We start from the raw sequence: 22,888 nt of genomic DNA, 5'->3' as shown, positions 1-22,888 counted from the left end.
GGTATAAATACACAGGGGATAATGGGGAAGATGGGCAACACCTGGAGAGGGGTGGTGACTAGCACAAGGACAGATGAAACAGATCAGGGTGTGACAGTATCCCCCCCCCCCCAGGGACGCCACCTGGTGTCCTACCTGGGCGCATACCAGGTTGAGCGGGGTGCCAGCGCTGGGACTCATAGATGAAGCCTGGGTTCAGGATGTCCCTAGTGCAGACCCAACACCTGTCCTCCGGGCCATAACCCTCCCAGTCAACCAGGTACTGGAATCCCCTGCCCAGAGGTCAAACCTTCAGGAGGCGTCTCACCATGTACGCCGGTCAGCCGTTGATGAGATGAGGGAGAGGGGTGGGCGTGGAAACAGGAGACAAGGGGCAGTCAGATATGGTTTTAACTCTAGACACAGAAAAGGTAGGAAGAATACGGAGGCTACGGGGCAACAGAGGACGAACAGCAGAGGGGCTAGTGATCTTGGAGCAGGGGGAAAAGGTCTCGGCTTCTGGGGTAGTAGCCGCGGGACTATAGCAGCGTGCCAGCGCCTCAGGCTTGACTTTCTTGGATACCGGTCGGCGCTGCGGAAGAGAAGTGGCCCGGGCCTTACTGAACCCCTCCCGGGGCCATTTCCATCCCCCAGGAAGATGTCCTGGGGCAGGAAGAGCTGACTTCAGGCAATGAGAGTGGCAGGACAGGCTTCAGCCCATGTGGGCACCAGTAGCCCAGTCAATGGAGGGATTGTGTCGCTGGAGCCAAGAGAATCCCAATACCATGGGAACCTGCGGAGACTCAACCAGCAGGAATTGGATCATCTCGCTGTGGTTCCCTGACACTCGTAGGTTTACGGGGGTGGTCTGGTGGGTGACCCGGCCTATAGAGCGCCCATCCAGCGCTCTAACACCCATGGGAATGGAGAGGGGTTGAGTAGGGATGCCCAGCTCGGACACCAGGGTAACGTCCATGAGACTCACATCGGCCCCCGAGTCGATGAGTACCTGGAGAGACTTGGAATGGTCGCCCCACAGCAGGGTGGCATGGAGAGCTGGGCGATTAAGGGGAGAAGAATAATTATCTTTAAGACCCACCAGAGCACTCACTCCAATGAATGAGCTGGGTCTCTTGAAGGGACAGGTAGACACATAATGACTGACAGTACCGCAATGCAGACAACTCTGGGTGTTCAGTCTGCATACGCATTCGGCTAGAGGCAGCCTAGCCCTGCCGAGCTGCATCAGGAAGAGGCAACTCGGCGGTCTTCGGAGTCGGAGCTCGAATCCTCTCGGGGAATTCAGGTGTTTATCAGATGCAAGGTGGGATCCTTGAGTGAGCGATTGGGGACCGTGATCAGACCTCTTCTCCCTCCTACATTCCCGTAACCTCCATCGATCCGGAAGGTTAAGGGGATGAGTGAGTTGAGATCCATCTGTAGTTCCCGGGCTGCAAGCTCGTCCTTTACCCCTGCTGATAATCCGTGCAGGAACGTGTCGAACAGCGCTTCTGGGTTCCAGGTACCCTCCGCTGCCAGCTCCACCGCATAGTCTGCCACATTGAGGAAGCCCTGCCGAAGCTGGAGTAACTTCTGGGCAGCCTCTCTCCCGGACCCCAGAGCCTCAAACTTCTCACCTCCGCCACAAATACCTCCAGACTGATGCAGACGGCGGATTGTTGCTCCCACACCAGCCCTCACCCTCCGATCCAACAGGTCCCAGACGTGCTCAATGGGATTGAGATCCCGGGTCTTCGCTGGCCATGGTAGAACACTGACATTCCTGTCTTGCAGGAAATCACGCACAGAATGAGCAGTATGGCTGGTGGCATTGTCATGCTGGAGGGTCATGTCAGGATGAGCCTGCAGGAAGGGCACCACATGAGATAGGAGGATGTATTCCCTGTAACGCACAGCGTTGAGATTGCCTACAATGACAACATGCTCAGTCCGATGATGCTGTGACACACTGCCCCAGACCATGACGGACCCTCCACCTCCAAATCGATCCCGTTCCAGAGTACAGGCCTCGGACCATCACCCTTGGTGAGACAAAACCGTGACTTGTCAGTGAAGAGCACTTTTTGCTAGTCCTGTCTGGTCCAGCGACGGTGGGTTTGTGCCCATAGGCAACATTGTTGCCGGTGATGTCTGGTGAGGACCTGCCTTACAACAGGCCATCAAGCCCTCAGTCCAGCCTCTCTCAGCCTATTGTGGACAGTCTGAGCACTGATGGAGGGATTGTGCATTCCTGGTATTACTCGGGCAGTTGTTGTTGCCATCCTGTACCTGTCCCGCAGGTGTGATGTTCGGATGTACCGATCCTGTGCAGGTGTTGTTACACGTGGTCTGCCACTGCAAGGATGGTCACCTGTCCGTCCTGTCTCCCTGCAGCGCTGTCTTAGGCGTCTCACAGTACGGACATTGCAATTTATTGCCCTGGCCACATCTGCAGTCCTCATGCCTCCTTGCAGCATGCCTAAGGCACGTTCACACAGGGACCCTGGGCATCTTTCTTTTGGTGTTTTTTAGAGTAAGTAGATAGGCCTCTTTAGTGTCCAAGTTTTCATAACTGTGACTTTAATTGCCTACCGTCTGTAAGCTATTTGTGTCTTAACAACCGTTCCAAAGGTGCATGTTCATTAATTGTTTATGGTTAATTGAACAAGCATGGGAAACAGTCTTTAAACCCTTTACAATGAAGATCTGTGAAGTTATTTTGATTTTTATGAATTATTTTTGAAAGACAGGGTCCTGAAAAAGGGATGTTTCTTTTTTTGCTGAGTCTATATGTGCTCTCTGAGTGGATTGTCACAATCGTCAAAAGGAGTAGACCAAGGTGCAGCGTGGTAAGTGTTCATCCTTGTATTTATTTTAAATCAGAACACTAAACACAAAATAAGAAACAATGATAACGACCGTCACGTCTTGCAGGCTTAACAAGCAGTACAAAAATAACATCCCACAACTACAGGTGGGGAAAGGCTGCCTAAGTATGATTCCTAATCAGAGACAACGATAGACAGCTGCCTCTGATTAGGAACCATACTCGGCTCAACACAAAGAAATAGACACCATAGAATGCCCACCCCACACCCTGACCTAACCACATAGAGAAATAAACCATCTCTCTCAGGTCAGGGCGTGACATGGATAAACATTGTAGTGCCCTCTGTTTGTTCAGGGACAAATTGTAGTGCCCCCCCTTTGTTCAGGGACACATTATTCCATTTCTGTTTAGTCACATGTCTGTGGAACTTGTTCAGTTTACGTCTCAGTTGTTGAATCTTGTTATGTTCATATAAATATTTACACATGTTAAGTTTGCTGAAAATAAACGCATTTGACAGTGAGAGGACGTTTCTTTTTTTGCTGAGTTTATTTTATTTCAATGATGTGTTGCCTCTAGACGTTGTTGTTGTCGTTACTAACATGTCTTGTGGTTCTTTATTTCAGCATGACGTCTGTAATGCAACACACAGTCCTCATCTAGATCTGTTCCTGTTGAACAATTAGACACTGCAGGTGAACATCTACAAAGGGTTAAGGCTGCCCTTTCACCCTCAGGCTGAATGCCAACATTCAAGTTTTTTCTGGTGTAGGCACATTGTCTTAAGTCAGAGTGTGTGTTGATTCCACCTGCACTGATCGTTTGAGGGATGAGCGTCGCGTAGGAGTGACACGATCTGATGTAAGACAATGGGTGTAGGCTAGGTGTGTTCTTGCCTGGGCCCAGATCTGTTAGTGCTTTAACATGTTTAGCATGACAATGGCCATTGGAGTTGGCATAGTCATGCATTACCATACTCCCAAGTCTCGTTAATCACTTGGCTGTTGAGAACGAACATGCAGAAAGCCTGGGATTGAGGCAAGAGTTGACAGGACAGCACACACAGTTTTGGGACCAAGCTAGGTGTTTTCCTGACCCGACAGTGAATGTTAGCCCTATCATTACAGGGAGTGGTTCTGGTCTGTTTTTTCGGCCCTGCAGCACTCTACGTCTGGGCCGTGGGAATCCTGGAAGCAGGTCAGAGTTCAACCATGACCGGGACCTACTCAGGACAGTTTGTCAGGAAGGTTTGTGCAATAACTCATTCATTTATTAATTCAAGGTCAATTGAATTGAGAGATGAGATCCTCTTAGACTCACCTATAACTCTGCCCTATTTACAAGTCAAACCCTGGATCAATTAGATGTATTGATCTGTTAATTGCTTTAACTGTCTGTCGATGACTAAATGATACCAGGTATCAGGCGGTGGTGCGTTTGTGATGGTAAGAAGATAAAATGACAGTGGCTCAGCTCTCTCACCACTAACATCATATAAAACCTTACAGTAGCTAAATTAAAATCAGAGTTACAGATCTTGAACCCAGTCTCGTCCCTACAGAGCTTTCTGAACCTACACTTGTCCTGTTTCTCTCGGGTGTTGCTGACCCGCTCCATCGCCATCACACCCACCCTTCTGGTAGCCATCTTCAAGGACGACACCCATGAACGACTTCCTCAACGTGTTGCAGAGCATGCTGTTTTTTTTGTGTAAAAATAAATACACATCTTTAACCAGATGAGTCAGGTCTGACAGCACATCCCCTTTATCTAGTTTCATGTCCACACCCCAGCTCAACCCTTACTCTATCCTCAACCCTAACCCTCAACCCTAACCCTAATCCTAACCCTAGCTTCATGCCCACACTAGGGTGACCACATGTCCCGGATTGTGTGGGGAAGTCCTGCATTTTGTCCCTTTGTCTTGTGTCCTGCAACCAAACAATCATATCAGCAGTCAAGGAGGAGCTGCGTGATCAACAAATTCAAACACCACTAATTTAGAAAAAAAGGTTGATTTGTCCCGTATTTCAGTCAGACATTCCAACCAGTCTCTTGCAGTCATGTTTGGCTTTATGAAAGGATATATATCATAAGGATGTGGTACTGGTGATGTTAAACACTTCTCCAATCATTGTTGAGATCTGACATTCTTCGCAGCGCAAGACGAGTTATAGGCGGCCAATGTCATAGACCTATCATCAACCAATCACGTTTCTCAAATCCTTTCGGGATAAATTCCAGCTAAACTTGGAGAGGACAGTTATGCATAACTACTAAAAAAACATGCTTCTGACGAGGAGCTAGAAAAGTAAGTAAATAGTAGGATTAGACTGAAAGATAGGTGATTTAGTCAAATTTGTGAGGCTCTCCAGTCTCCATGCTCATTAGTTACTCATTCAACATATTGGCTGCTGCTACACTCAATCCCCTTTTAAAAGTATCCCGTACCCTTCCTGCTGTTTAACATTCTCTGAGACCAACCAGAAATGTTTCCTTTGCCAAATCTTCCCAGATTTTCATAAAACAGCCACACATGTGGCCTCTCGTTTCTGCATCAACAAATTTTGTGCAAGGCAAAAGAGTAGACTAAGTGCAGGATCAGAGGTGTAGGTGCTGCTGGAGCACACTGGAGTTCCACCACCATTCACACCGGAGCTCAACCACTTCTCAGACCGGAGCTCAGCTACTTCTCACACTGGAGCTCCGCCACTTCTCAGACCGGAGCTCAGCTACTTCTCACACTGGAGCTCAGCCACTTCTCACACCAGAGCTCCGCCACTTCTCAGACCGGAGCTCAGCTACTTCTCACACTGGAGTTCCACCACTTCACACACCGGAGCTCAGCCACTTCTCAGACCGGAGCTCAGCTACTTCTCACACCAGAGCTCAGCCACTTCTCACACCAGAGCTCCGCCACTTCTCACAATGGTGCTCTTTTAGTGAAGTTAGATCAAAGCTGAATCAATGTCTTGGAAGATCACATAATGATTCATTAGTGTTCGACATAACATATCCAAGTATAATAGCATAGTATAACGTTACTGTTACACAAGAAACACCACCTCATTTCTTTTGACACTTTAGGATGGTTAGCTGAATAGTCAGAAAAAAATCTCATGTAGCAAAAATGCAGAAGCGCGCGCCACTACGCAGAATGTGCTTTGATTGAAACAAAATACAGGAAGACTACAGTTAGTTAACACCATCTGCTCTAATTTCCTCACGAAACAGTAATTCAAGAAGAGCTAAATGCATATTCCCATGAAACTGATTGAGATCAAATGATTGGCATGCAGTTGCAGTTTGGACGCTTCACCGGTAAATGTGAATAATTGTGACAATTTACAGTGATGGCCTATTTTGAAATTAGATATGCCTAACTTGGTGTTTGAGGGTGTTAAAAATCGAACATTTTCTTGAGACGATATGTATGGGCATAGGCAGACATTGCTATTGAAGGATGCATTTTATAATGTTCCTGTGGCTCAGTTGGTAGAGCATGGTGTGTGCAACGCCAGGGTTGTGGGTTTGATTCCCATGGGGGGCCAGTACAAAAATGCATGAAATGTATGCATTCACTACTGTAAGTTGCTCTGGATAAGAGCGTCTGCTAAATGACTAAAATGTCAATAGGCTACATCTGTCAGTACAAACTTTGAGAAATGATGACATAATTTACATTTTATCGTGTGTGTGTGTGTGTGTGTGTGTGTGTGTGTGTGTGTGTGTGTGTGTGTGTGTGTGTGTGTGTGTGTGTGTGTGTGTGTGTGTGTGTGTGTGTGTGTGTGTGTGTGTGTGTGTGTGGGGGGGGGGGGGGGTTCTGAGCAATGTTGCCTCTATGCCACGCAGCTCCTCCTTGACTGCTGAGTTTTCCCTGTTCATTAACACTATCAATGTTTTCCTTTACTGTGACAGTTGTGATCGAATCAACTAATACTGGCCACTTTCATACCAAAATGAAATATGCAAGAGATTTTACTGTAGGCAGAACGTGTCTGAGTAGGATTCTATTGCGCCCATACTCTACATAGACCTGTGCAGCATAACCAATCAGAGCTGCACTAGGCCTATATGCAAATAGGTCATTGCCATATACAGTGGGGGAAAAAAGTATTTGATCCCCTGCTGATTTTGTACGTTTGCCCACTGATAAAGAAAGGATCAGTCTATAATTTTAATGGTTGGTTTATTTGAACAGTGAAAGACAGAATAACAACAAAAATATCCAGAAAAACGCATGTCAAAAATGTTATAATTTGATTTGCATTTTAATGAGGGAAATAAGTATTTGACCCCCTCTCAATCAGAAAGATTTCTGGCTCCCAGGTGTCTTTTATACAGGTAACGAGCTGAGATTAGGAGCACACTCTTTAAGGGAGTGCTTCTAACTGCAGCTTGTTACCTGTAAAAAAGACATGTCCACAGAAGCAATCAATCAATCAGATTCCAAACTTTCCACCATGGCCAAGACCAAAGAGCTCTCCAAGGATGTCAGGGACAAGATTGTAGACCTACACAAGGCTGGAATGGGCTACAAGACCATCGCCAAGCAGCTTGGTGAGAAGGTGACAACAATTGGTGTGATTAATCGCAAATGGAAGAAACACAAAAGAACTGTCAATATCCCTCGGCCTGGGGCTCCATGCAAGATCTCACCTCGTGGGGTTGCAATGATCATGAGAACGGTGAGGAATCAGCCCAGAACTACACGGGAGGATCTTGTCAATGATCTCAAGGCAGCTGGGACCATTGTCACCAAGAAAACAATTGGTAACACACTCCGCCGTGAAGGACTGAAATCCTGCAGCGCCCGCAAGGTCCCCCTGCTCAAGAATACATATACATGCCCGTCTGAAGTTTGCCAATGAACATCTAAATGATTCAGAGGACAACTGGTGAAAGTGTTGTGGTTAGATGAGACCAAAATGGAGCTCTTTGGCATCAACTCAACTCGCTGTGTTTGGAGGAGGAGGAATGCTGCCTATGACCCCAAGAAAAAACATCTCCACCGTCAAACATGGAGGTGGAAACATTATGCTTTGGGGGTGTTTTTCTGCTAAGGGGACAGGACAACTTCACCACATCATTTGACGGGGCCATGTACTGTCAAATCTTGGATGAGAACCTCCTTCACTCAGCCAGGGCATTGAAAATGGGTCGTGGATGGGTATTCCAGCATGACAATGACCCAAAACACACGGCCAAAGCAACAAAGGATTAGCTCAAGAAGAAGCACATTAAGGTCCTGGAGTGGCCTAGCCAGTCTCCAGACCTTAATCCCATAGAAAATCTGTGGAGGGAGCTGAAGGTTCGAGTTGCCAAACGTCAGCTTTGAAACCTTAATGACTTGGAGAAGATCTGCAAAGAGGAGTGAGACAAAATCCCTCCTGAGATGTGTGCAAACCTGGTGGCCAACTACAAGAAACGTCTGACCTCTGTGATTGCCAACAAGGGTTTTGCCACCAAGTACTAAGTCATGTTTTGCAGAGAGGTCAAATACTTATTTCCCTCATTAAAATGGAAATAATTGTATAACATTTTTGACATGCGTTTTTCTGGATTTTTTTGTTGTTATTCTGTCTCTCACTGTTCATATAAACCTACCATTAAAATTATAGACTGATAATTTCTTTGTAAGTGGGCAAACGTACAAAACCAGCAGGGGATCAAATACTTTTTCCCCCCACTGTATAGAGCTTTGCCATTTACTTTGAACTGGACTATGTTTACAGCTGTGGTCCTGAGTAGATGTGCTTGTTTTGAAATCAAAGCAAGAGCTGCATGTAGCCACGTCCACATTTTCTTCATATCCTTTGCTAGTTAGTGAGTTATTAGCCCAGTTATAGATCATTTGTAGTCAGTAATAGGGCAATGATTGCTTCCTACAAGAGCACAAAACGTGTACGTACATTTCTAGACATCTTTGAAAAGTGAGTCAAGTAGAGAGAGCTTTTTTTGTCTTAAAGGGGCAGTGTTGTATTTTGAGACAGACTTGAATAAGCTAAGTAGCCAATAGGAAGAGGGTAGCATCATTTGTCGGATTCTATGTAATAATGATATGGAAATAATAATGCATTTTATTTTGTAAAGTGATTTCTTGCATTACACAACACAAAAACATTTTCAGTCACCACCTTGTCTGTAGGATAAACAAGTTAATGTCAAGCCATGTAGGTTTTTTTCAAAAGTCTCATGGAATGTACAGTCGTGGCCAAAAGTTTTGAGAATGACACAAATATTAATTTTCACAAAGTCTGCTGCCTCAGTTTGTATGATGGCAATTTGCATATACTCCAGAATGTTATGAAGAGTGATCAGATGAATTGCAATTAATTGCAAAGTCCCTCTTTGCCATACAAATGAACTGAATCCCCCAAAATTATTTCCACTGCATTTCAGCCCTGCCACAAAAGGACCAGCTGACATCATGTCAGTAATTCTCTCGTTAACACAGGTTTGAGTGTTGACGAGGACAAGGCTGGAGATCACTCTGTCATGCTGATTGAGTTCGAATAACAGACTGGAAGCTTCAAAAGGAGGGTGGTGCTTGGAATCATTGTTCTTCCTCTGTCAATCATGGTTACCTGCAAGGAAATACGTGCAGTCATCATTGCTTTGAACAAAAAGGGCTTCACAGGCAAGGATATTGCTGCCAGTAAGATTGCACCTAAATCAACCGTTTATCGGATCATTAATAACTTCAAGGAGAGGGGTTCAATTGTTGTGAAGAAGGCTTCAGGGCGCCCAAGAAAGTCCAGCAAGCGCCAGGACCGTCTCCTAAAGTTGATTCAGCTGTGGGATCGGGGCACCACCAGTACAGAGCTTGCTCAGGAATGGCAGCAGGCAGGTGTGAGTGCATCTGCACGTACAGTGAGGCGAAGACTTTTGGAGGATGGCCTGGTGTCAAGAAGGGCAGCAAAGAACCCACTTCTCTCCAGGAAAAACAACAGGGACAGACTGATATTCTGCAAAAGGTACAGGGATTGGACTGCTGAGGACTGGGGTAAAGTCATTTTCTCTGATGAATCCCCTTTCCAATTGTTTGGGGCATCCGGAAAAAAGCTTGTCCGGAGAAGACAAGGTGAGCGCTACCATCAGTCCTGTGTCATGCCAACAGTAAAGCATCCTGAGACCATTCATGTGTGGGGTTGCTTCTCAGCCAAGGGAGTGGGCTCACTCACAATTTTGCCAAAGAACACAACCATGAATAAAGAATGGTACCAACACATCCTCCGAGAGCAACCTCTCCCAACCATCCAGGAACAGTTTGGTGACGAGCAATACCTTTTCCAGCATGTTGGAGCACCTTGCCATAAGGCAAAAGTGATAACTAAGTGGCTTGGGGAACAAAACATCGATATTCTGGGTCCATGGCCAGGAAACTCCCCAGACCTTAATCCCATTGAGAACTTGTGGTCAATCCTCAAGAGGCGGGTGGACAAACAAAAACCCACAAATTCTGACAAACTCCAAGCATTGATTATGCAAGAATGGGCTGCCATCAGTCAGGATGTGGCCCAGAAGTTAATTGACAGCATGCCAGGGCGGATTGCAGATGCCTTGAAAAAGAAGGGTCAACACGGCAAATATTGACTCTTTGTATCAACTTCATGTAATTGTCAATAAAAGCCTTTAACACTTATGAAATGCTTGTAATTATACTTCAGTATTCCATAGTAACATCTGACAAAAATATCTAAAGACACTGAAACAGCAAACTTTGTGGAAATTAATATTTGTGTCATTCTCAAAAATTCTGGCCACGACTGTAGGCCTACATTGAACACCACACATTGGCTGCTAATGTAACAGCTATTTCCATGTTAAAATGTTATGGGATGCATTTTCTCCATAATTTCTTTATGGGACACCTACATTATGATCAAATAGCCACAGTAGCCCACTTGGCCATGGTTGAAACTGTACTTTAAAGTGGGTTCATCCTCAGTGTTTACAGAATTTTCTCAACTTTGAAGTTTGCGCTCAGGAACATTGGTGCTGACTATTTTTGTTCATGTTTTACATTTTTAAATGTAACCTTTATTTAATTAGCCAAGTCAGTTAAGAACAAATTCTTATTTACAATGACGGCCCACAGCGGCCAAACCTGGACGATGTGCGCCACCCTATGGAACTCCCAATCACAGCCGGTTGTGATACAGCCTGGATTCGACAAGGGAGTCTGTAGTGACGCCTACTAGCACTGAGATGCAGTGCCTTAGACCTCTGCGCCACTCGAGAGCCCGTGTAGGCTACAATATCTTGCAAAATCCTCCTATTGTCCCGCATTTTGGGTATTTTAAGCGTGGTCACCCTAGACCACACCCAAGCTCAATCCTAACCCTAGCCTCAACCCTAACCCTACCTTCATGTCCACAACCCGGTTCCACCCTATAACTCTAGCCTCAACCCTAACCATAACCCTAACCCTAGTTTTATCTCCACAACCTGGTTCAACCCTAGCCTTTACCCTAACCCTAACCCTAGCTTCATGTCCACAACCCGGTCCAACCCTAACCCCTGTCTCAACCACAAACCTAGCTCTAGCTTCAGCTCCACACCCCGGCTCAACCCTAACCCTAACCCCAGGCAAGCTGTTGCATTCCAACAGAGTAGTTGGTTGATGATTGGTAAGTAGAACCATTTCTCATGGCTGCTTTCTGTTTCTCTCACTCAGCTGCCATTCCAACAGAGTAGTTGGTTAATGCTTTCTGTTTCTGTCACTCAGCTGCCATTCCAACAGAGTAGTTGGTTAATGCTTTCTGTTTCTGTCACTCAGCTGCCATTCCAACAGAGTAGTTGGTTAATGCTTTCTGTTTCTCTCACTCAGCTGCCATTCCAACAGAGTAGTTGGTTAATGCTTTCTGTTTCTGTCACTCAGCTGCCATTCCAACAGAGTAGTTGGTTAATGCTTTCTGTTTCTCTCACTCAGCTGCCATTCCAACAGAGTAGTTGGTTAATGCTTTCTGTTTCTGTCACTCAGCTGCCATTCCAACAGAGTAGTTGGTTAATGCTTTCTGTTTCTCTCACTCAGCTGCCATTCCAACAGAGTAGTTGGTTAATGCTTTCTGTTTCTGTCACTCAGCTGCCATTCCAACAGAGTAGTTGGTTAATGCTTTCTGTTTCTCTCACTCAGCTGCCATTCCAACAGAGTAGTTGGTTAATGCTTTCTGTTTCTGTCACTCAGCTGCCATTTACTTTGATTCCCATCCTCACTTTCACCAGTTTGTCATCCCTCATGACTGAATTTGCCAATGGATTGTAAGTATACTGTGAATATGCTGAAAACGATAAAATGTTAGCTACATTAAATGGTATATTTTAAAGAACATCATATGATAATATGAGAAGATTTAACGTACAATTTGTTTGATACTGATGATTTCTGTTGCTGTCGCCATTTTTTCAGATTTTGGAAGATTGGGGGAGGAGTTGTGGTCCTGCTGGTGTGTTGCATCAACATGTAATTTGTGGTCATCTATGTGACCGTTTTGGACAGCGTGTGGCTATACATGCTGGCTGCTTTTCTTTGCATAGGATATTTGGGATTTGTAGGTTACCTGGTAAGTATTTATTTTAGTTTAGGCTGTTTTATTTATTACTGATAGCTTTGTGTGGTCATTTTTAAAGGTTTTTCACTCTTTGATTTCTATGTCGTGCGAAGCATACCAAACTAAAATGGTAATATAGAGGACCACTTTAATCTTCAACCACTGAGTCAGTTATTAACCATTTGACAAACTTTGCATGAGGACAGTTATATGTGTAGGAAGGCCCTCCTGGTGTAGGAATGCCCACCTGGCAGTAGAATGATTATACATTGTACTGAATCTCTCACACCCCTTTCTCCCCTCTGTCTCTCCGTCCCTCTCTCCATCTCTCTAGGTGTCGTTTAGTCTGATAGCATTAGGGGTGTCCTGTCTGGATGTCACCGGCAGGGTCAGGAACGACACCATGTGTGTGTGTGTGTGTGTGTGTGTGTGTGTGGCTATGCGTGGCTATGCGTGGATCCTTGGGATATTTTTAAGTTAACTGACATATTAATGGTAATAGGACTTGCTTTGTGATGAATCTAGAAAATGATTGTGAAACGTTAATGTAAATGTCAATATATTATTTATTCACTTAGTGACTGAATTACATCTTGAAATGGTTAACTCAAATAGATTCTCTTATTTTTTTGTCTGTGGTGGTCAATGAGATCTAAAAATCTTAAAAATATCAAATGAAAAACCTTGATTACATTTTTGTATCGTACAGTCTGTACAGGAGCACCTTCAGTTAGCCTGGTAGGAGCGTTGGGCCAGTAACCGAAAGGTTGCTGGAACGAATCCCAGAGCTGACAATCTGTTGTTCTGCCCCTGAGCAAGGCAGTTAACCCACTGTTCCCCGGGCACCGATGACGTGGTTGTCGATTAAGGCAGCCCCCCGCACCTCTCTAATTCAGAGGTGTTGCGTTAAATGCAGAAGACATATTTCAGTTGAATGCATTCAGTTGTACAAGTGACAAGATATCTCCCTTTCCAAATATCACCTTCAAGGCTCACTGCATAGCCTCACAGCACAGGTTTCATAACGCAGGTGCTTGACAGAAGCCTACTCCACTCTGCCAGAGGGAGGCACTGTTGACTACAACTCATTGTAATGTTTAAAAGTACCAGACTACCAGTACTGTAGTCTGAACAACAAACATTCAATGCCATGAGTTTTGACATATTGTGAAAGTGTATCACTTTATTTTTTATTTGTAGATCCACCATGTTCATCTTATTTCACCTCAAATATAAGTCTTGATTGCTTCTGGGTGCAATTGCTACCATGTATAGCTAATGTTGTTGATTGGAATTCTTATGCTGGTATGCACAATTATGCCATTACATTTCCTGTAGAAGACTACATTGTTATAAGAGTTTAGCATATTTCAGTCCTCAAGTGCCGTGCTGTGACTGTGAAATAGAGCGCCAAACAGGTTTTCTTTGCATTGTGGTGGCTGGGAACGTTTTCCTGTCATTGAGGCAGCAGCCTTATGTAAGGAGGAGGGAGTTTTTGTTTTTCTGTATGAGCCAATCTTTCCCTGCATAGGCCTCTCTCACAGCCTGTCCAGCAGGCCCCTTTCCTGGAAACATAGCCCAGCAGAGGCCACTAAGGGGCAGGGGAGGGAGGAGGGAGGGGAGGGGAGGTGAGCTTCCAGCAAATCACATGATCCTAGACCTAAAGTCCAAGTCCTACATAAAGCTCAGATGTGATCTCCATAGTCGCCATAGCCAAGAATGGAGGGGGCAGACATTGAACATGTATGCTAGATTTACAGAGTCTGATTGGAGATACAGTTGAAGTCAGAAGTTTACATACACCTTAGCCAAATACATTTAAACTCAGTTTTTCACAATTTCTGACATTTAATCCTAGTAAAAATTATCTGTCTTAGGACAGTTAGGATCACCACTTTATTTTAAGAATGTAAAATGTCAGAATAATAGTAGAGAGTATGATTTATTAAAGCTTTTATTTCTATCATCACATTCCCGCTGGGTCAGAAGTTTACATACACTCAATTAATATTTGGTAGCATTGCCTTTAAATTGTTTAACTTGGGTCAAACGTTTCGGGTAGCCTTCTACAAGCTTCCCACAATAAGTTGGGTGAATCTTGGCCCATTCCTCCTGACAGATCTGGTGTAACTGAGTCAGGTTTGTATGCCTCCTTGCTAGCACACGCTTTTTCAGTTCTGCCCACAGATTTTCCATAGGATTGAGGTCAGGGCTTTGTGATGGCCACTCCAATACCTTGACTTTGTTGTCCTTAAGCCATTTTGCCACAACTTTGGAAGTATGCTTGGGGTCATTGTCCATTTGGAAGACACATTTGCGACCAAGCTTTAACTTTCTGACTGATGTCTTGAGATGTTGCTTCAATATATCCACATAATTTTCCTCCCTCATGATGCCATCTATTTTGTGAATTGCACCAGTCCCTCCTGCAGCAAACCACCCCCACAACATGATGCTGCCACCCCTGTGCTTCACGGTTGGGATGGTGTTCTTCGGCTTGCAAGCCTCCCCCTTTCTCCTCCAAACATAACAATGGTTATTATGGCCAAACAGTTCTATTTTTGTTTCATCAAACCAGAGCACATTTCTCCAAAAAGTACGATCTTTGTCCCCATGTGCAGTTGCAAACCGTAGTCTGGCTTTTTTATGGCGGTTTTGAAGCAGTGGCTTCTTCCTTGCTGAGCGGCCTTTCAGGTTATGTTGATATAGGACTCGTTTTACTGTGGATATAGATACTTTTGTACCTGTTTCCTCCAGCGTCTTCACAAGGTCCTTTGCTGTTGTTCTGGGATTGATTTGCACCTTTTGCACCAAAATACGTTAATCTCTAGGAGACAGAACGTGTCTCCTTCCTGAACGGTAAAACGGCTGCGTGGTCCCATGGTGTTTATACTTGCGTACTATTGTTTGTACAGATGATCGTGGTGCCTTCAGGCATTTGGAAATTGCTCCCAAGGATGAACCAGACTTGTGGAGGTCTACAATTTTTTTTCTGAGGTCTTGGCTGATTTCTTTTGATTTTCCCATGATGTCAAGCAAAGAAGCACTGAGTTTGAGGGTAGGCCTTGAAATACATCCACAGGTACACCTCCAATTGACTCAAATGATGTCAATTAGCCTATCAGAAGCTTCTAAAGCCATAACATCATTTTCTGGAATTTTCCAAGCAGTTTAAAAGCACAGTCAACTTAGTGTATGTACACTTCTGACCCACTGGAATTGTGATACAGTGAATTATAAGTTAAACCATCTGTCTGTAAACAATTGTTGGAAATATTACTTGTGTCATGTGCAACGTAGATGTCCTAACTGACTTGCCAAAACTATAGTTTGTTAACAAGAAATTTGTGGTGGTTGAAAAACGTGTTTTAATGACTCCAACTTAAGTGTATGTAAACTTCCGACTTCAACTGAATGTAATATGGTTAATTACATTTTTAGGTTAATGTTTAATTTAAACAGTGTATTCTCAAATTAATATTTTGTTATTATTGTGTTATATAAATAAATTAAAAAAAACATAATTTAATAAGATGAAGTTTGATGGTGAATAGATAATTATCTGCACATTTGTATTGTTTTGTACAAAGATTGATGGATCTGGATTCTCTGACCTTGCTCTTTTCAGATAACTAAGATTGGAACTAAAGAATAAGATAGGACATTTGAAATTACTTTGCCTAATTATTTATTTAAAAAAAGCTTTGCTTGAAACTTCTCATCATGTTTAAAACACAATTTTATAACATAAAATGCTCAACTCAATTATCTTTCAGTGATTATTTGGAAAATCAATTGCTGCTGTACTGCAATATCATGTAGGCTACTTGTACATTAGTTTCAGTATAAGTGTGACACCATAATGGTTAATTTGTAATCTACATAATTTGACTTAATATTAATAATAAAAACACATGATTTAAAGCAATGTCGCATGATGATTTGAATTACTCTTCGCTTTTTTTTCATTGTCCTTAATCCTCTCTCCCTACTCCACTTCTAATGTTTGTTTGGTGAATTTTTGTCAGGTCTCACCAAGTTGTGTAGTTTGTTTCCCACAGGTAGAACACTACTCTCTTTCACTAGTTAACAATTGGATTTCATCTTTTGAAATGAAGATGCCAAATTGATAGATACACTACTGCTGCTAAAAATGGAAACGATAGCATGTAATGTGAGTGTTTGAACCTGAGCTCTTCCATTACTGGACACCGAACAGTAACTTATACCTGTTGCGCCCTTGTGTGTCACTTTGCAATTCATAGTCAAAACAGGGCCTCAGCATCAGCTGCCCTTCTCTCTCTTTCTCCATCTTTCTAGTTCTCTCTCAGTCCCTCTCTCTGTCTCTCTCTTTCTCAGCCCCTCTCTGACTCTCTTTCTCAGTCCCTCTCTCTGAGTCTCTCTCTTTCTCAGTCCCTTTCTATGTCTCTCTCTGTCTCTCTCTTTCTCACTCACTCCCTCTCTGTCTCTCTCTCTCTTTCTCAGTCCCTTTCTCTCTCTCAGCTCTTATAGCTCGGAGGAATGCAAAGACAACATGACCAGGAGAGAGACACTTTAAAGACAGTCAGACAAGAAGCACCACCAGAAAACAAGCACAGAGAAACAATTTCAAGATTAATTTGTGTCATCAGTGGCCTCATTTTTTACTTTGAGCCTCATGACATTTTCCAGGTCATCCAGTTGATGCTAATTTGACATACATTCACAATGCATCTGTGTTGCTGTGTAAAAACAGTCTGAAAGCAGGAATGCAAACAGCTGTGCCATTCTTGTTTATGCTTTAGTTTTGTGGTTGGCATTTTGATCCGGATCCATGATTCTGTCAGTAGGGCCCCAAAGTTTCTCTCTCTCTGCTCCAGTGTTAGTTGGGTTAGTCATAAAGAAACAACATCTTCCGTCTTTTGCGTCCTCTGCTCAGTGCTCCTGTTAGAATACACAGGCTTCCAAAACATGCCGCACCCAAAAGAGATGCAGAATTTCCAAATTCCCAACCAAAAGAAATGCAGAATTCCCTGATGTATGTCCCTCTCTCTATGTGCATGTCCATAAGCATTTCATCAATGTGTTATCTTATTTCCATTGATTTCCGGTCACAGTATACACCTGCCTCACATCACACAGAGTCAGTCAGAGCGCTCAGTTCTTACTGCACTACAGGTGTGTTCTGAAATTCAACCTCTGTTGCTGTTGAAGGTGTTATTGTTACACATTATTTCAGCATCAAAAGCATTTAAAAATGATAAGAAACACATTTGTTCATCCATTTCAGTGTGTTCTGTGGAGCTGGTGAAATGTATTTTTAGACAACAATCAAAAATAGAAACTGCATCTCAGGAGGTACAGTGCATTTGGAAAGTATTCAGACCCTTCCCTTTTTTCACATTTTGTTACGTTACAGTCTTATTTTAAAATGAATGTAATTATTTATTCCCTCATCAATCCACACACAATACCCCATAATGACAAAGTGAAAAAAGTTTGTTTTTTGCAAATGTTTTAAAAATAAAAAAACAGAAATACTTTATTTACATAAATATTCAGACACTTTGCTATGAGCTCAGGTGCATCCTGTTTGCATTGATCATCCTTGAGATGTTTCTACAACTTGATTGGAGTCCACCTGTGGTAAATTCAATTGATTGGACATGACTTGGAAAGGCACACACCTGTCTATATAAGGTCCCACAGCTGACAGTGCATGTCAGAGCAAAAACCAAGCCATGAAGTCAAAGGAATTGTCCATAGAGCTTTGAAACAAGATTGTGTCGAGGCACAGATCTGGGGAAGGTTACCAACAAATGTCTGCAGCATTGAAGGTCCCCAAGTACACAGTGGCTTCCATCATTCTTAAATTGAAGAAGTTTGGTACCACCAAGACTCTTCCTAGAGCTGGCCACCCAGCCAAACTGAGCAATCGGGGGAGAAGGGCCTTGGTCAGGGAGGTGACCAAGAACTCGATGGTCAATCTGACAGAGCTCCAGAGTTCCTCTGTGGAGATGGGAGAACCTTCCAGAAGGACAACCATCTCTGCAGCACTCCACCAATCAGCCCATTATGGTAGAGTGGCCACACGGAAGCCACTCCTCAGTAAAAGGCACATGACAGCCCACTTGGAGTTTGCCACCTAAAGGACTCTCAGACCATGAGAAACAAGATTTTCTGTTCCGATGAAACCAACATGGCCTGAATGCCAAGCGTCACATCTGGAGGATACCAAGCACCATTCATCATCTGGCTAATACCATCTCTAAGGTGAAGCATTATGCTGCAGGGATTTTTTTCAGCGGTAGGGACTGGGAGACTACTCAAGATCGAGGGAAAGATGAACAAAGCAAAGTACATAGAGATCCTTGATGAAAACTTGCTCCAGAGCACTCAGGGCCTCAGACTGGGGCGAAGGTTCACCTTCCAACAGGACAACGACCCTAAGCACACAGCCAAGACAACGCAGGAGTGGCTTCGGGACAAGTCTCTGAATGTCGTTAAGTTGCTCTGCCAGAGCCCAGACTTGAACCCGATCTAACATCTCTGGAGAGACCTGAAAATAGCTGTGCAGCGACGCTCCACATCCAACCTGACAGAGCATGAGAGGATCTGCAGAGAAGAATGGGAGAAACTCCCCAAATACATGTGTGCCAAGCTTGTAGCGTCATACCCAACATGACTTGAGGCTGTAATCGCTGCCAAAGGAGCTTCAACAAAGCACTGAGTAAAGGGTCTGAATACTTATGTAAATGTGATATTTCAGTTTTTGCTTTGTCATAATGGGGTATTGTGTATAGATTGGTGAGGAAAACAAACATTATATTCATTTTAGAATAAGGTTGTAAAGTAACAATTTTTTTAATATTTTCTTTATTTCTTTATTTCACCTTTATTTAACCAGGTAGGCAAGTTGAGAACAAGTTCTCATTTACAATTGCGACCTGGCCAAGATAAAGCAAAGCAGTTTGACACATACAACAACACAGAGTTACACATGGAGTAAAGCAAACATACAGTCAATGATATAGTAGAAAAATAAGTCTAAATACAAAGTGAGCAAATGAGGTGAGATAAGGGAGGTAAAGGCAAAAAAGGCCATGGTGGCAAATAAATACAATATAGCAAGTACAGGCGCAGTAATCTGTGAGCTGCTCTGACAGCTGGTGCTTAAAGCTAGTGAGGGAGATAAGTGTTTCCAGTTTTAGAGATTTTTGTAGTTCGTTCCAGTCATTGGCAGCAGAGAACTGGAAGGAGAGGCGGCCAAGGAGGAATTGGCTTTGGGGGTGACCAGAGAGCTATACCTGCTGGAGGGCGTGCTACAGGTGGTTGCTGCTATGGTGACCAGCGAGCTGAGGTAAGGGGGAACTTTACCTAGCAGGGTCTTGTAGATGACCTGGAGCCAGTGGGTTTGGCGACGAGTATGAAGCGAGGGCCAGCCAACGAGAGCGTACAGGTCGCAGTGGTGGATAGTATATGGGGCTTTGGTGACAAAACGGATGGCTCTGTGATAGATTGCATCCAATTTATTGAGTAGAGTATTGGAGGATATTTTGTAAATTACATCGCCAAAGTCGAGGATCGGTAGGATGGTCAGTTTTACGAGGGTATGTTTGGCAGCATGAGTGAAAGATGCTTTGTTGCGAAAAAGGAAGCCAATTCTAGATTTAACTTTGGATTTGAGATGTTTGATGTGAGTCTGGAAGGAGAGTTTACAGTCTAACCAGACACCTAGGTATTTGTAGTTGTCCACATATTCTAAGTCAGAACCGTCCAGAGTAGTGATGCTGGACGGGCGGGCAGGTGTAGGCAGCGATCGGTTGAAGAGCATGCATTTAGTTTTACTTGTATTTAAGAGCTGTTGGAGGCAACGGAAGGAGAGTTGTATGGCATTGAAGCTCGTCTGGAGGGCAGTTAACACAGTGTCCAAAGAAGGGCCAGAAGTATTCAGAATGGTGTCGTCTGCGTAGAGGTGGATCAGAGATTCAGATTCATACAGAGAAAACAGTCGGCCCAAGAATTGAACCCTGTGGCACCCCCATAGAGACTGCCAGAGGCCCGGACAACAGGCCCTCCGATTTGACACACTGAACTCTATCAGAGAAGTAGTTGGTAAACCAGGCGAGGCAATCATTTGAGAGACCAAGGCTATTGAGTCTGCCGATGAGGATGTGGTGATTGACAGAGTCAAAAGCCTTGGCCAGGTCAATGAATACAGCTGCACAGTATTGTTTCTTATCGATGGCGGTTAAGATATCGTTTAGGACCTTGAGCGTGGCTGAGGTGCATCCATGACCAGTTCTGAAACCAGATTGCATTGCGGAGAAGGTGCGGTGGGATTCGAAATCTGTTTGTTGACTTGGCTTTCGAAGACTTTAGAAAGGCAGGGCAGGATAGATATAGGTCTGTAGCAGTTTGGGTCAAGAGTGTCCCCCCCTTTGAAGAGGGGGTTGACCGCAGCTGCTTTCCAATCTTTGGGAATCTCAGATGACACGAAAGAGAGGTTGAACAGGCTAGTGATAGGGGTTGCAACAATTTCTGCAGATAATTTTAGAAAAAAGGGTCCAGATTGTCTAGCCCGGCTGATTTATAGGGGTCCAGATTTTGCAGCTCTTTCAGAACATCAGCTGACTGGATTTGGGAGAAGGAGAAATGGGGAAGGCTTGGGCGAGTTGCTGTGGGGGGTGCAGTGCTGTTGACCGGGGTAGAGGTAGCCAGGTGGAAAGCATGGCCAGCCGTTGAAAAATGCTTATTGTGGATAATAGTGGATTTGTCAGTGGTGACAGAGTTTCCTATCCTCAGTGCAGTGGGCAGCTGGGAGGAGGTGCTCTTATTCTCCAAGGAGTTTACAGTGTCCCAGAACATTTTTGAGTTTGTGTTGCAGGAAGTAAATTTCTGCTTGAAAAAGCTAGCCTTGGCTTTTCTAACTGCCTGTGTAGATTGGTTTCTAACTTCCCTGAAAAGTTGCATATCACGGGGGCTGTACGATGCTAATGCAGAACGCCACAGGATGTTTTTGTGTTGGTTAAGGGCAGTCAGGTCTGGAGAGAACCAAGGGCTATATCTGTTCCTGGTTCTAAATTTCTTGAATGGGGCATGCTTATTTAAGATGGTGAGGAAGGCATTTAAAAAAAATAACCAGGCATCCTCTACTGAAGGGATGAGGTTAATATCCTTCCAGGATACCCAGGCCAGGTCGATTAGAAAGGCCTGCTCGCTGAAGTGTTTCAGGGAGTGTTTGACAGTGATGAGTGGAGGTCGTTTGACCTCTGACCCATTACAGATGCAGGCAATGAGGCAGTGATCGCTGAGATCTTGGTTGAAAACAGCGGAGGTGTATTTAGAGGGCAAGTTGGTTAGGATGATATCTATGAGGGTGCCCGTGTTTTCGGCTTTGGGGTGGTACCTGGTAGGTTCATTGATCATTTGTGTGAGATTGAGGGCATCAAGCTTAGATTGTAGGATGGCTGGGGTGATAAGCATGTCCCAGTTTAGGTCACCTAGCAGCACCAGCTCTGACGATAGATTTACATTTTAGTCAGTTAGCAGACGCTCTTATCCAGAGCGACTTACAGTAGTGAATGCATACATTTCATGCATTTTGTTATTTATTTATTTATTTTGTACTTGCCCCCCGTGGGAATCGAACCCACAACCCTGGCGTTGCACACACCATGCTCTACCAACTGAGCCACAGGGAAGGCAGATGGGGGGGGCAATCAGTTCACATATGGTGTCCAGAGCACAGCTGGGGGCAGAGGGTTGTTTTTAGAGAGGTGGATTTTTAAAAGTAGAAGTTCAAATTGTTTGGGTACAGACCTGGATAGTAGGACAGAACTCTGCAGGCTATCTCTGCAGTAGATTGCAACACCGCCCCCTTTGGCAGTTCTATCTTGTCTGAAAATGTTGTAGTTAGGGATGGAGATTTCAGAGTTTTTGGTGGTCTTCCAAAGCCAGGATTCAGACACGGCTAGGACATCCGGGTTGGCAGAGTGTGCTAAAGCAGTGAATAAAACAAACTTAGGGAGGAGGCTTCTAATGTTAACATGCATGAAACCAAGGCTATTACGGTTACAGAAGTCATCAAAAGAGAGCTTCTGGGGAATAGGAGTGGAGCTAGGCACTGCAGGGCCTGGATTCACCTCTATATCGCCAGAGGAACAGAGGAGGAGTAGGATAAGGGTACGGCTAAAAGCTATGAGAATTGGTTGTCTAGGACGTCCGGAACAGAGAGTAAAAGGAGCAGGTTTCTGGGGGCGATAAAATAGCTTCAAGGTATAATGTACAGACAAAGGTATGGTGGGATGTGAATACAGTGGAGGTAAACCTAGGCATTGAGTGATGATGAGAGAGATATTGCCTCTAGAAACATCATTGAAACCAGGTGACGTCATCGCATGTGTGGGTGGTGGAACTGAGAGGTTGGATAAGGTATAATGAGCAAGGCTAGATGCTCTACAGTGAAATAAGCCAATAAACACTAACCAGAACAGCAATGGACAAGGCATATTGACATTAAGGAGAGGCATGCTTAGCCAAGTGA

The 22,888-nt window shown here is 44.2% G+C and overlaps 1 pseudogene; it reads left to right on the top strand.

Annotated features, from left to right (window-relative positions):
• The first annotated feature begins 923 nt into the window (after window positions 1–923).
• LOC106572643 (natural resistance-associated macrophage protein 2-like) lies at window positions 924–16,018 on the top strand (annotated as a pseudogene).
• The last annotated feature ends 6,870 nt before the right edge of the window (window positions 16,019–22,888 follow it).

Source organism: Salmo salar, chromosome 15, assembly GCF_965601325.2.
Source record: "Salmo salar chromosome 15, fSalSal1, whole genome shotgun sequence".
NCBI classification, from domain to species: domain Eukaryota; kingdom Metazoa; phylum Chordata; class Actinopteri; order Salmoniformes; family Salmonidae; genus Salmo; species Salmo salar.
This window is presented reverse-complemented; position numbering and strand designations above follow the sequence as displayed.